This window comes from Ambystoma mexicanum, chromosome 13 (assembly GCF_040938575.1).
Source record: "Ambystoma mexicanum isolate Mex_15411 chromosome 13, UKY_AmexF1_1, whole genome shotgun sequence".
Classification (NCBI taxonomy): domain Eukaryota; kingdom Metazoa; phylum Chordata; class Amphibia; order Caudata; family Ambystomatidae; genus Ambystoma; species Ambystoma mexicanum.
Window position 1 is genome coordinate 294,153,957 of NC_090938.1, and position 15,290 is coordinate 294,169,246.

Below are 15,290 nucleotides of genomic sequence, written 5' to 3' on the forward strand. Positions count from 1 at the left end.
TTAGAAGCACTGAGATCTCAAATCCCATGCTAAATGAAGGGACGCAGGATTGGAATGGGAAGGAGTTGGATATCACATCTCATGGTGTAGGAACGGTCCGACTTTGGTATTAGAAGCAGTGAGATATCACATCTCATGGAAGGGGTTCAGGATTGGAAGGGGAAGGAGGTGGATATCATCTCGTGTTATAGGAATGATCCCAGGTTTGGTAATAAGAGCATTGAGATATCACATCTCATGCTATAGGAAGGGCCTCATGATTGGAATGGGAAGGAGTTGGATATCACATCTCATGTTATAGGAAGGGACTCATGTTTGGTATTAGAAGCACTGAGATATCAGATCTCATCCTTTAGGAAGGGACTCAAGTTTGGTATTTGAAGGAGTGAGATAATAAATCTCATCCTATCGTAAGGGTCTCAGGATTGGAATGGGAAGGAGTTGAATATCACATCTCATGCTTTAGGAAGGATCTCAGGTTTGGTAGAAGCATTGAGATATCACATCTCATGCTAAAGGAAGGGTGTCAGGATTGGAATGGGAAGGAGTTGGATATCACATCTCATGCTATAGGAAGGGCCTCATGATTGGAATGGGAAGGAGTTGGATATCACATCTCAGGCTATGGGAAGGGTCAAAGGATTGGAATGGGAAGGAGTTGGATATCACATCTCATGCTATAGGGAGGGTCTCAGGATTGGATTGGGAAGGAGTTGGATATCACATCTCATGCCATAGGAAGGTCTCAGGTATGGTAGAAGCATTAAGATATCACATCTCATGCTATCGGAAGGGTCTCAGGATTTGATTGGGAAGGAGTTGGATATCCCATCTCATGCTATAGGAAGGGTCAGAGATTGGAATTGGCAGGAGTTGGATATCACATCTCATGCTATCGGAAGGGTCTCAGGATTGGATTGGGAAGGAGTTGGATATCACATCTCATGCTATAGGGAGGGTCTCAGGTTTGATATTAGAAGCATTGAGATATCACATCTAATGCTATCGGATGGGTCTCAGGATTGGATTGGGAAGGAGTTGGATATCACATCTCATGCAATAGGAAAGGTCTCAGGTTTGGAATGGGAAGGAGTTGGATATCACATCTCATGCTATCGGATGGGTCTCAGGATTGGGACGGGATGGAGTTGGATATCACATCTCATGCTATAGGAAGGGTCTTAGGTTTGGAACTGGAAGGAGTTGGATATCACATCTCATGTTATAGGAAGCGTCTCAGGTTTGGTATAAGCATTGAGATATCACATCTCTGCTATCGGAAGTGTCTCAGGATTGGAATGGGAAGGAGTTGGATATCCCATCTCATGTTATAGGACGGGTCTCAGGTTTGGTATTAGAATCATTGAGATATCACATTGCATGCTGTAGGAAGGTCTAAGGATTGGAATGGGAAGGACTTGGATATCACATTTCATGCTACAGGTAGGCTCTCAGGTTTGGAAAGGGAAGGAGTTGGATATCACATTTCATGTTAGAGGAAGGATCTCAGGTTTGATATTAGAGGCATTGAGATATCACATCTCATGCTATAGGAAGGGTCTCAGGATTGGAATGGGAAGGAGTTGGATATCACATCTCATGCTATAGGAAGGGTCTCAGGTTTGGTATAAGCATTGAGATATCATATTGCATGCTGTAGGAAGGGTCTAAGGATTGGAATGGGAAGGACTTGGATATCACATCTCATGCTATAGGTAGGCTCTCAGGTTTGGAAAGGGAAGGAGTTGGATATCACATTTCATGTTAGAGGAAGGATCTCAGGTTTGGTATTAGAGGCATTGAGATATCACATCACATGCAATAGGAAGGGTCTCAGGATTGGAATGGGAAGGAGTTGGATATCACATCTCATGCTATAGGAAGGGTCTCAGGTTTGGTATAAGCATTGAGATATCACATCTCATGCTATAGGAAGGGTCTCAGGATTGGAATGGGATGGATTTGGATATCACATCTCATGCTAAAGGATGGGTCTCAGGTTTTTTATTAGAAACATTGAGATATCACATCTCTTGCCATAGGAAGGGTTTCAGGATTGGAATGGGAAGGATTTGGATATCACATCTCTTGCTATAGGAAGGGTCTCAGGTTTGGAATGGGAAGGATTTGTATATCACATCTCTTGCTATAGGAAGGGTCTCAGGTTTGGTAGAAGCATTGAGATATCACATCTCATGTTATAGGAAGGGTCCCAGGATTGGAATGGGAAGGAGTAGTATATGACATCTCATGTCTTAGGAAGGGTCTCAGGTTTGGTATAAGCATTGATATATCACATCTCTGCTATCGGAAGGGTCTCGGGATTGGAATGGGAAGGAGTTGGATATCCTATCTCATGTTATAGGAAGGGTCTCAGGTTTGGTATTAGAAGCATTGAGATATCACATCTCATGTTATAGGAAGGGTTTCAGGATTGGAATGGGAAGGACTTGGATATCACATCTCATGCTATAGGGAGGGTCTCAGGTTTCATATTAGAATCATTGAGATATCACATCTCATGCTATCGGAAGGGTCTCAGGATTGGAATGGGAAGAAGTTGGATATCACATCTCATGCTAAAGGAAGGGTCTCAGGCTTGGAAGGGGAAGGATTAGGACATTACATCTCATGTTATAGGACGGGTCTCAGGTTTAGTATTAGAAGCATTGAGATATCACATCTCATGGTATAGGAAGGGTCTCAGGATTGGATTGGGAAGGAGTTGGATATCCCATCTCATGCTATAGGAAGGGTCTCAGGTTTGGTATTAGAAGCATTGAGATATCACATCTCATGCTTGTTAAGACGGATTTCTGAACTCTGTCCTGGTGGCGCAGAAGTTCAGAAGGCCAACCTAATTACTTGGAACAGGGTAACCTCTGGACAAGCCAGACCAATCAAGGTAGCGATCGCGGCGGTCAAGACTAGGTCTCAAGAGGGGTGAGGGTGACTGAAAGCCCGCAATGAGCACACAAAGCAAGAGCGCTTACAAACTACTCCAAACAGTTGTTTATATCAAAAATAGATACACATTTATTATAAGGCCTTGAAACTAATAACCACAGTAAAAGCAGCAATATACAACGATATTAAACCAACACATACACTATCCACCCAATATATATACAGAATACACAGTTTCACAGCATTAGCAGCACGAAATATGTTATCCACCTGCAGGGGAAGGAAAACAGGCAGTGCGAACCAATGCGTGTGATATGTCCGCCTTCTGAGGCCCCTAACTAGATGGTAGTCCAATCCCTACGAAGAGTGGAGCCTAGCGCTCAAAAGTACCTGCACACGCCGGTGCCAATGGGCAGAAGGTGAAGCTCTTCGGAGGACGTTGAACAGCTCTGTAGGGAGCTCTAATGAAGGAGAACACGGTCCGCGACTCTAGCGCAGCCTCCACTGTGAGGCAGAAGCAGGGCGCGAGTACGGACAAGGGGTGCTGTATTCACAGCGGGGAAAAGCAAGGGGCACTGCAGGAGGGCGACCAGATCCTAGCTAATCTACTCACCGGTCCCCGAAGCAAGCAGGCCCGAGCTCCTCCTCGATAGATGCAGCTTCTGGCAGGTTCTGAAGAGCAGGGAACGTCTCGTCGTCGTGCAGAGTAAAAAGACGTCCCGATCGAAGAAACAAGCACAGTTTTGTCGCCACCGCAGGGCAACGGGACGGCCGGGTGTATTCAAGCCAAACGAGCACCGCTCACCTCTAGCTTAGGACTGCTACGCAAACGAAGCGTGTGAGCATGCCCCGGACTCAGAATACCACCCAACCTGTCGGCGATTACAGAGCAGGCCTCCTTAGTAAGCTGGTCAGTCAACTGGATGGCCCAGAGACACTTCCGAAGGCTTACAGCAGGAGTTGATGAAGGTGCCGGGAATAGCTGGTCCTGCTATTCCAATAGGTCGAAGCGCCAGTACAGGCCTTCTTGTTCGATCTTAGGTGGAAAGGGCTTCACCGGACGACAGCAATGAGGAGCAGAAGTTCTTCAGGGGGTCACCAGTGATTCCTCGGTCCAGCCTCGTGTTCGCAGGATACTTGGCTCCTGTATCCCTGGGTTCGCAAGAACTCAGGAGATCGACATGGCAGTGGTGTTTCCAGCTCCCTCTTATCCACGGTTCCCTTCGCGCCAAAACGGAGGGGAGCCAATGGGAGATCCGCTCATCAACACACATACCATACGTGGACCAATCACGGACCACAGTGGTCCCAGGCATTCACACCACCCTAGACTCTCTGGCACCCAGGATGTGTATTGGGACCAGACAGCCCAGCCCACATCCTGGGGGCACTCAAACGACATGTAGAAGCCCGCGAAAGCAACCGTGTTTCGCGGGAAACTACATGCCCAAATAAGGAAGGCCCCGGGTCGCCTGACCCGGGGGAAGGTAAAGGGAGCAAGACGGACAGTGGACGAGACAAAGGAGCCTCGTGGTCCGGCCATTTTGGGTAGCCGGGCCACCCTTTTGTGTTCGCGGCAAAAAGGTGCTCAGAACGGCAAAAGGAGCTCAAAATAAACCAAATGATCGCTGCCACCAGCCCAGTCCCTGAATGACTTGCACCGATCCAAAAACCATCCTATAAGAGTGTCTAGGGTCTGTAGAAGGCTAGAGACCCAAGAGAGCTGTAACTTAGCTTACAGTGCCCTCTTGTGTCGTGTTGCACTAAAATGGCGACACGATAAAAGAAACTACGGGAAACAGCGTTCCCCGGTACTGACTGTCTTAAGGGCATGTCAGTTTCCCCGTAAGAAAGGAGCGAAAGCCCAGAGGAGTACAGCAGAAGGCTGCACTTCTCTGGCAAAGTCAAGAAAACAGGTTGAAAACAATAGCAAAAAGTTTAGGGGTTGCCACATGGAAGGAAAGTTCCCTACAATAACGAAATCTTTCCTAACACTCGCCCCTCCCAGACTATGGACAGGGGGAACTAATCCACCCCTGGATGAGTCTCTTGTTCAGGTCGGTAAAACATTCTGGACAACCCATCAGCATTGCTATGTTGGACACCTGGCCTATGCTCAATAGTGAAGTCGAAGCCTTGTAGACTTATGGACCACCTAAGCAACTTTGGATTCTCCCCCTTCATGTTCATTAGCCACTTTAACGGCTTATGGTCAGTCTGCACAGTGAAGTGGGTCCCATAGAGGTAGGGCCTCAGCTTCCTTAGGGCCCACACAACAGAGAAACATTCTTTCTCTACCGTGGACCATCTGAGCTCTCTGTCCTTAAGCTGGCGACTAATAAAACCGATAGGGTGTTCCTTACCCTTCTCATCTACTTGTGATAGTACAGCTCCTATCCCAGTGTCAGAGGCATCCGTCTGCACGATAAAAGGTCTTTGATAATCAGGGGCCCTGAGCACAGGGGCCTGGCACAAGGAGTCTTTCAAGCCATTGAAGGCCTTCTCACACTCGTCAGTCCAAGTTACCTTCTTGGGTTTCTTCGGAGTTGTGAGGGCAGTCAGAGGAGCAGCTATGGTGCCATAGTCTGCCACAAAATTGCGGTAATAACCCGTGAGTCCTAAGAAGGCTCTCACTTGGGTTTGCGTAGTGGGGGTAGGCCAGTCTTGTACCGCTGGTACCTTACTGGATAGAGGCTGTCTCCTCCCTCCACCTACTTCATGTCCAAGGCAAACCACTGAGCCTTGTCCATTTTGGTGAGGGGCCACTCGGACACCCTCAAAAGAGCTTTCTGAAGGACTGCTTTGGAACAGGTCAGGGAGAGGTTCAGACTCCTCTTCCTCAACGTCTGAAGCCAATAGCAGTGCTGCGATTTCGCCGCTTGGGACGAAAGCCTTCAGCCTATTCACGGGAAACACTTTTAGAGCCTGTCCAGGCCTTCCAAGGTCCACTGAATAGCTAACCTCACCCAGGGGCTCCACCACTGGGTAAGGGCCTGACCATTTGTCCTGTAAAGCTCGAGGCCTTATGGGATTCACGATCAGGACTTGCTGGCCATGTGTAACGTTGATGAGGGAAGCTTTCTGGTCGTACCAATGTTTCACCAGCGCTTGCCCTGCCTTCAATTTAGCACTAGCCAAGCCCATCAGAAGTACCATCCGTTTTCTGAGCCCTAGCACATAATCAACTACATTGGTAGTAACAGGGGGAGTGGGCATCTCCCATCCCTCCTTGACAATGGCTAAGGGTCCCCGTACGGGATGACCGAACAGAAGTTCGAAGGGGCTGAAGCCAACACCCTCCTGTGGTACCTCTCGGTAGGCAAAAAGTAAGCATGAAACAAGAAGATCCCATTCTCTTCTCTGAGGCTCCTCCAGAGCCCCAATCATGCTCGTTAACGTCCTGTTGAAACGCCCCCCCAGACCATCGGTCTGGGGGCGGTATGCAGAAGAGAACCTGTAGGTGACCCCACATTCTTTCCACATAGCCTGCCTATACTTCGACATAAAGTTGCTGCCATGATCCGACACAACTTCTTTAGGGAAGCCAACCCTAGTGAACATGCCGAGTAAAGCTTCTGCAACTGGCTTGGCAGTTACAGTTGTAAATGGGACGGCCTCAGGATACCGGGTTGCATGGTCGACCAGCACCAGGATAAACCTATTGCCTGAGGATGTTTGCGGGTCAAGGGGACCAACCATGTCGATCCCTACCCTTTCAAATGGTACCCCCACAACTGGGAGCGGTACCAACGGAGCTTGGATTGTCGCGCCAACCTTACCAGACAACTGGCAGGCGGCACAACTCCTGCAGTGACTTTCTACTTGCTCCCCCATCTTGGGCCAGTAGAAGTGCATGGATAACCTTTGCTTGGTCCTCCTCATACCAAGGTGACCAGCAAGGTGAACGACATGCGCCAACTGCAGGAGGAAGGGCCTAACAGCAAGGGAAACCACCAACCTCCTATGGTCTCCTTCTGTAGACTCTGTGGGCTCACTATAAAGGAGTCCACCTTCCTGGTAAATCCTTTGCAACCCAGGAGGTTCACCCTCAAGCTGGGAGCAGGCCTGTCTCCTTAGGCCTTCCAGAGATGGGCACTCACGTTGGCCCTTACTGAAGTCGTCCCTATCAGGACCTCCTTCAACTAACAAGTCTTTTAGTTCAGGATGGTCGTTGGGGTCGAACACTTCAGGCATCGCCACCTCCTCGTCAGGCTCGGGCGATTGACCAACTCCCTCCACCGCAGTGGTAGGCGAGTTCGGGGGAATATTCTCTTTCCCCCGTCGGGACTTGTTGACTCCTTTCGCCTTGGGTTTCCCCTTCGGCTGGGGCGGCGTATTGGACTTGGCCAATGCTGCCCGTGCTTGAGACCGTGTGTAGGGTCTTTCGGCAGTGTCTCCTACGAGCCCTAGAGCTCTGAGATCATTGCCCAACAAGACCTTTCCCGGGACGTTTCTCTGAATGCTCACTGGAATCCTAACTGCTGTACCATTTAAAGTTAGATTAACAGGGATCACGGGAAACATACGGAGGGGGCCGTCAGCCAACTTAGTGGGCATCAGAGGAGCTCTGGCAACTTCCTCTGAGTCTACCAAGGTAGAATCCACTACAGTTCGACTGCACCCACTATCCCTAAGAGCTGGAGTATCCACTCCATTGATCAGCACACTGTCTTTAAAGTAGTGCTTGGTATTATCCGGAATCCTAGCATACGCCTCTGCGACTTTAGGCTCCCAGGAACCCAGGGACACTAAAACTACCTCAGCCTCTATTCCGCTGGGAAATGAGTCTGAGGAGAAGGATGCTCCTGTAATCTCTTCTTCCTCGTAGGAGGAGAAGGCCAGATTAGCGGAGTGGACCCCCAAAGGTCTAACCTTACAACGGGGATCCCCCTTCACATGGTCAGTTGCTCCACAAGAAAAACAAGCCCCATTGGGTCTGTTTACGTAGGGAGGCTTATTATAACCAGAGTTCTGTTTCGGAGGCGAACCTCCACTACCCTGTGAGTTCTCGGATGGCTTACCCTTATTTTTCTTTTTGTGGCCCTTATGGGAAGAAGATTTAGCAGATTCCCCACCCTCCACATCTTTGGACTTTTTCCCTTCCTCCTGCTTACCAGGATGAGTTTTGTCCTTATGGGACACTCGATGTGACACCCATAAATCTGCTGCAATGGCCAGCTTCTTAGGATCTATCTCCTTCGAATCGGCCAAATGCTGCTTAAGCTCCGGGGAAGAAGAAGCAAAAATGTGTTCCAGCATGACCAGATTGATCATGCCTTCGAAGGTAGAAACCTTATAACCTTCAACCCAGCCAGTCAAGTTTTTCAGGGACTCAGCTACATACGACACCCAAGTACCACCTTCCTTTTTCTTATACTCTCTAAACCTTTTCAAATATTGGGTCGGAGTCTTCCCAAACTTTAAAATGAGAGTCTGCTTCAACATTGCAAAATCAGCGCGTTCAGCCTTCGACATTTCCATAATGGCACTGCAACCAGAATGGGGCAGTCTGCTGAGTAACCATGCAATCTTATCCGCATTATCAACCTCTTGAACCTCGCATGCATACTCAAACGCATTTAACCAGTCCATAATGTCATTTCGTTCCTCATACACACTGAGCAGATCTTTTGGAAACCGTGGATGAGAGGAAGCCCCAGAACCATGTCCAGGACCCTTGGACCCATTTGCGAACTGAAGCTTGGCCAGTTCCAACTGGTGATCCCTGTCTTTTTGTTTTTCTGCCTGGTCGATTTTCAGTTTGGCTATGCTGAATTCAAGCTCCTGCTGCCTAAACCGCAGCTCTTGCTTCTTGAATTCAAGCATAGCCTCCCCATCAACACTGGCAGAGGAAACGTTAGACATTACATCCTCCCTGTCCTCGTGGTCGTGATGGATCAGTGCAGCGGCAGAACCGTCGGTTCTGCCAGTGAGAGCAGCCCCACCACCTTCTGCACTGTCCTCGGAAGTTATAGCGTCAAGCTGCGCTTCTTGCCACGCCACGATTCTCTGGATCATTTCCAATTTAGTGCCTTGAGAGGAAACCCCTCTCTCCGCACACATCTTCTTCAATGTTTCAGATTTCGAAGCATTTAAGGTTAATAAAGTATTCGTTTCCATACTGTCGATAGGACTATGGCCTTTTTAACGTTATATTCAATACTTTACTGCGTGTCCTGGTTGGAATAACCTGAAAACGCCTTAGCTCGTGCGCAACACTGGATACCTTCAGTCGTATCCCACCGCTGTACACCAATTTGTTAAGACGGATTTCTGAACTCTGTCCTGGTGGCGCAGAAGTTCAGAAGGCCAACCTAATTACTTGGAACAGGGTAACCTCTGGACAAGCCAGACCAATCAAGGTAGCGATCGCGGCGGTCAAGACTAGGTCTCAAGAGGGGTGAGGGTGACTGAAAGCCCGCAATGAGCACACAAAGCAAGAGCGCTTACAAACTACTCCAAACAGTTGTTTATATCAAAAATAGATACACATTTATTATAAGGCCTTGAAACTAATAACCACAGTAAAAGCAGCAATATACAACGATATTAAACCAACACATACACTATCCACCCAATATATATACAGAATACACAGTTTCACAGCATTAGCAGCACGAAATATGTTATCCACCTGCAGGGGAAGGAAAACAGGCAGTGCGAACCAATGCGTGTGATATGTCCGCCTTCTGAGGCCCCTAACTAGATGGTAGTCCAATCCCTACGAAGAGTGGAGCCTAGCGCTCAAAAGTACCTGCACACGCCGGTGCCAATGGGCAGAAGGTGAAGCTCTTCGGAGGACGTTGAACAGCTCTGTAGGGAGCTCTAATGAAGGAGAACACGGTCCGCGACTCTAGCGCAGCCTCCACTGTGAGGCAGAAGCAGGGCGCGAGTACGGACAAGGGGTGCTGTATTCACAGCGGGGAAAAGCAAGGGGCACTGCAGGAGGGCGACCAGATCCTAGCTAATCTACTCACCGGTCCCCGAAGCAAGCAGGCCCGAGCTCCTCCTCGATAGATGCAGCTTCTGGCAGGTTCTGAAGAGCAGGGAACGTCTCGTCGTCGTGCAGAGTAAAAAGACGTCCCGATCGAAGAAACAAGCACAGTTTTGTCGCCACCGCAGGGCAACGGGACGGCCGGGTGTATTCAAGCCAAACGAGCACCGCTCACCTCTAGCTTAGGACTGCTACGCAAACGAAGCGTGTGAGCATGCCCCGGACTCAGAATACCACCCAACCTGTCGGCGATTACAGAGCAGGCCTCCTTAGTAAGCTGGTCAGTCAACTGGATGGCCCAGAGACACTTCCGAAGGCTTACAGCAGGAGTTGATGAAGGTGCCGGGAATAGCTGGTCCTGCTATTCCAATAGGTCGAAGCGCCAGTACAGGCCTTCTTGTTCGATCTTAGGTGGAAAGGGCTTCACCGGACGACAGCAATGAGGAGCAGAAGTTCTTCAGGGGGTCACCAGTGATTCCTCGGTCCAGCCTCGTGTTCGCAGGATACTTGGCTCCTGTATCCCTGGGTTCGCAAGAACTCAGGAGATCGACATGGCAGTGGTGTTTCCAGCTCCCTCTTATCCACGGTTCCCTTCGCGCCAAAACGGAGGGGAGCCAATGGGAGATCCGCTCATCAACACACATACCATACGTGGACCAATCACGGACCACAGTGGTCCCAGGCATTCACACCACCCTAGACTCTCTGGCACCCAGGATGTGTATTGGGACCAGACAGCCCAGCCCACATCCTGGGGGCACTCAAACGACATGTAGAAGCCCGCGAAAGCAACCGTGTTTCGCGGGAAACTACATGTCCAAATAAGGAAGGCCCCGGGTCGCCTGACCCGGGGGAAGGTAAAGGGAGCAAGACGGACAGTGGACGAGACAAAGGAGCCTCGTGGTCCGGCCATTTTGGGTAGCCGGGCCACCCTTTTGTGTTCGCGGCAAAAAGGTGCTCAGAACGGCAAAAGGAGCTCAAAATAAACCAAATGATCGCTGCCACCAGCCCAGTCCCTGAATGACTTGCACCGATCCAAAAACCATCCTATAAGAGTGTCTAGGGTCTGTAGAAGGCTAGAGACCCAAGAGAGCTGTAACTTAGCTTACAGTGCCCTCTTGTGTCGTGTTGCACTAAAATGGCGACACGATAAAAGAAACTACGGGAAACAGCGTTCCCCGGTACTGACTGTCTTAAGGGCATGTCAGTTTCCCCGTAAGAAAGGAGCGAAAGCCCAGAGGAGTACAGCAGAAGGCTGCACTTCTCTGGCAAAGTCAAGAAAACAGGTTGAAAACAATAGCAAAAAGTTTAGGGGTTGCCACATGGAAGGAAAGTTCCCTACAATAACGAAATCTTTCCTAACAATGCTATAGGAAGGGTCTCAGGTTTCGTATTAGAAGCATTGAGATATCAAGTCTCATGGTATAGGAAGGGTCTTAGAATTGGAATGGGAAGGAGTTGGATATCACATCCCAAGCTATAGGAAGGGTCTCAGGATTGGAATGGGAAGGAGTTTGATATCACATCTCATGCCATAATATGGGTCTCAGGTTTGGTAGAAGCATTGAGATATCACATCTCATGCTATCTGAAGGGTCTCAGGATTGGATTTGGATGGAGTTGGATATCCCATCTCATGCTATAGGAAGGGTCTCAGGTTGGAATGGGAAGGAGTTGGATATCACATCTCATGTTATAGGAAGGGTCTCAGGATTGGAATGGGAAGGACTTGGATATCACATCTCATGCTATAGGAAGGCTCTGAGGTTTGGAAAGGGAAGGAGTTGGATATCACATTTCATGTTAGAGGAAGGATCTCAGGTTTGGTATTAGAGGCATTGAGATATCACATCTCATGCTATCGGAAGGGTCTCAAGATTGGAATGGGAAGGAGTTGGATATCACATCTCATGCTATAGGAAGGCTCTCAGGTTTGGAAAGGGAACGAGTTGGATATCACATTTCATGTTAGAGGAAGGATCTCAGGTTTGGTATTAGAGGCATTGAGATATCACATCTCATGCTATCGGAAGGGTCTCAGGTTTGGAACTGGAAGGAGTTGGATATCACATCTCATGCTATAGGGAGGGTCTCAGGTTTGGAAGGGGATTTGGATATCACATCTCATGTTATAGGAAGGATCTCAGGTTTGGTATTAGAAGCATTGAGATATCACATCTCATGCTATCGGATGGGACTCAGGATTGGAATGGGAAGGACTTGGATATCACATCTCATGCTACAGGTAGGCTCTCAGGTTTGGAAAGGGAAGGAGTTGGATATCACATTTCATGTTAGAGGAAGGATCTCAGGTTTGATATTAGAGGCATTGAGATATCACATCTCATGCTATAGGAAGGGTCTCAGGATTGGAATGGGAAGGAGTTGGATATCACATCTCATGCTATAGGAAGGGTCTCAGGTTTGGTATAAGCATTGAGATATCATATTGCATGCTGTAGGAAGGGTCTAAGGATTGGAATGGGAAGGACTTGGATATCACATCTCATGCTATAGGTAGGCTCTCAGGTTTGGAAAGGGAAGGAGTTGGATATCACATTTCATGTTAGAGGAAGGATCTCAGGTTTGGTATTAGAGGCATTGAGATATCACATCACATGCTATAGGAAGGGTCTCAGGATTGGAATGGGAAGGAGTTGGATATCACATCTCATGCTATAGGAAGGGTCTCAGGTTTGGTATAAGCATTGAGATATCACATCTCATGCTATAGGAAGGGTCTCAGGATTGGAATGGGATGGATTTGGATATCACATCTCATGCTAAAGGATGGGTCTCAGGTTTTTTATTAGAAACATTGAGATATCACATCTCTTGCCATAGGAAGGGTTTCAGGATTGGAATGGGAAGGATTTGGATATCACATCTCTTGCTATAGGAAGGGTCTCAGGTTTGGAATGGGAAGGATTTGTATATCACATCTCTTGCTATAGGAAGGGTCTCAGGTTTGGTAGAAGCATTGAGATATCACATCTCATGCTATAGGAAGGGTCCCAGGATTGGAATGGGAAGGAGTAGTATATGACATCTCATGTCTTAGGAAGGGTCTCAGGTTTGGTATAAGCATTGATATATCACATCTCTGCTATCGGAAGGGTCTCGGGATTGGAATGGGAAGGAGTTGGATATCCTATCTCATGTTATAGGAAGGGTCTCAGGTTTGGTATTAGAAGCATTGAGATATCACATCTCATGTTATAGGAAGGGTTTCAGGATTGGAATGGGAAGGACTTGGATATCACATCTCATGCTATAGGGAGGGTCTCAGGTTTCATATTAGAATCATTGAGATATCACATCTCATGCTATCGGAAGGGTCTCAGGATTGGAATGGGAAGAAGTTGGATATCACATCTCATGCTAAAGGAAGGGTCTCAGGCTTGGAAGGGGAAGGATTAGGACATTACATCTCATGTTATAGGACGGGTCTCAGGTTTAGTATTAGAAGCATTGAGATATCACATCTCATGGTATAGGAAGGGTCTCAGGATTGGATTGGGAAGGAGTTGGATATCCCATCTCATGCTATAGGAAGGGTCTCAGGTTTGGTATTAGAAGCATTGAGATATCACATCTCATGCTATAGGAAGGGTCTCAGGTTTCGTATTAGAAGCATTGAGATATCAAGTCTCATGGTATAGGAAGGGTCTTAGAATTGGAATGGGAAGGAGTTGGATATCACATCCCAAGCTATAGGAAGGGTCTCAGGATTGGAATGGGAAGGAGTTTGATATCACATCTCATGCCATAATATGGGTCTCAGGTTTGGTAGAAGCATTGAGATATCACATCTCATGCTATCTGAAGGGTCTCAGGATTGGATTTGGATGGAGTTGGATATCCCATCTCATGCTATAGGAAGGGTCTCAGGTTGGAATGGGAAGGAGTTGGATATCACATCTCATGTTATAGGAAGGGTCTCAGGATTGGAATGGGAAGGACTTGGATATCACATCTCATGCTATAGGAAGGCTCTGAGGTTTGGAAAGGGAAGGAGTTGGATATCACATTTCATGTTAGAGGAAGGATCTCAGGTTTGGTATTAGAGGCATTGAGATATCACATCTCATGCTATCAGAAGGGTCTCAAGATTGGAATGGGAAGGAGTTGGATATCACATCTCATGCTATAGGAAGGCTCTCAGGTTTGGAAAGGGAAGGAGTTGGATATCACATTTCATGTTAGAGGAAGGATCTCAGGTTTGGTATTAGAGGCATTGAGATATCACATCTCATGCTATCGGAAGGGTCTCAGGTTTGGAACTGGAAGGAGTTGGATATCACATCTCATGCTATAGGGAGGGTCTCAGGTTTGGAAGGGGATTTGGATATCACATCTCATGTTATAGGAAGGATCTCAGGTTTGGTATTAGAAGCATTGAGATATCACATCTCATGCTATCGGATGGGACTCAGGATTGGAATGGGAAGGAGTTGGATATCACATCTCATGCTATAGGAAGGGTCTCAGGTTTGGAACTGGAAGGAGTTGGATATCACATCTCATGTTAAGGGAAGTGTCTCAGGTTTGGTATAAGCATTGAGATAACACATCTCTGCTATCGGAAGTGTCTCAGGATTGGAATGGGAAAGAGTTGGATATCCCATCTCATGTTATAGGAAGGGTCTCAGGTTTGGTATTAGAAGCATTGAGATACCAACTCTCATGCTATAGGAAGGGTCTCAGGATTGGAATCGGAAGGACTTGGATATCCCATCTCATGTTATTGGACGGGTCTCAGGTGTGGTATTAGAAGCATTGGGATATCACATCGCATGCTGTAGGAAGGGTCTCAGGTTTGGAATGGGAAGGAATTGGATATCACATCTCATGTCATAGGAAGGATCTCAGGTTTGCTATTAGAAGCATTGAGATATCACATCTCATGCTTTAGGAAGGGTCTCAGGTTTGGAATGGGAAGGATTTGTATATCACATCTCTTGCTATAGGAAGGGTCTCAGGTTTGGTAGAAGCATTGAGATATCACATCTCATGCTATAGGAAGGGTCCCAGGATTGGAATGGGAAGGAGTAGTATATGACATCTCATGTCATAGGAAGGGTCTCAGGTTTGGTATAAGCATTGATATATCACATCTCTGCTATCGGAAGGGTCTCGGGATTGGAATGGGAAGGAGTTGGATATCCTATCTCATGTTATAGGAAGGGTCTCAGGTTTGGTATTAGAAGCATTGAGATATCACATCTCATGTTATAGGAAGGGTTTCAGGATTGGAATGGGAAGGACTTGGATATCACATCTCATGCTATAGGGAGGGTCTCAGGTTTCATATTAGAATCATTGAGATATCACATCTCATGCTATCGGAAGGGTCTCAGGATTGGAATGGGAAGAAGTTGGATATCAC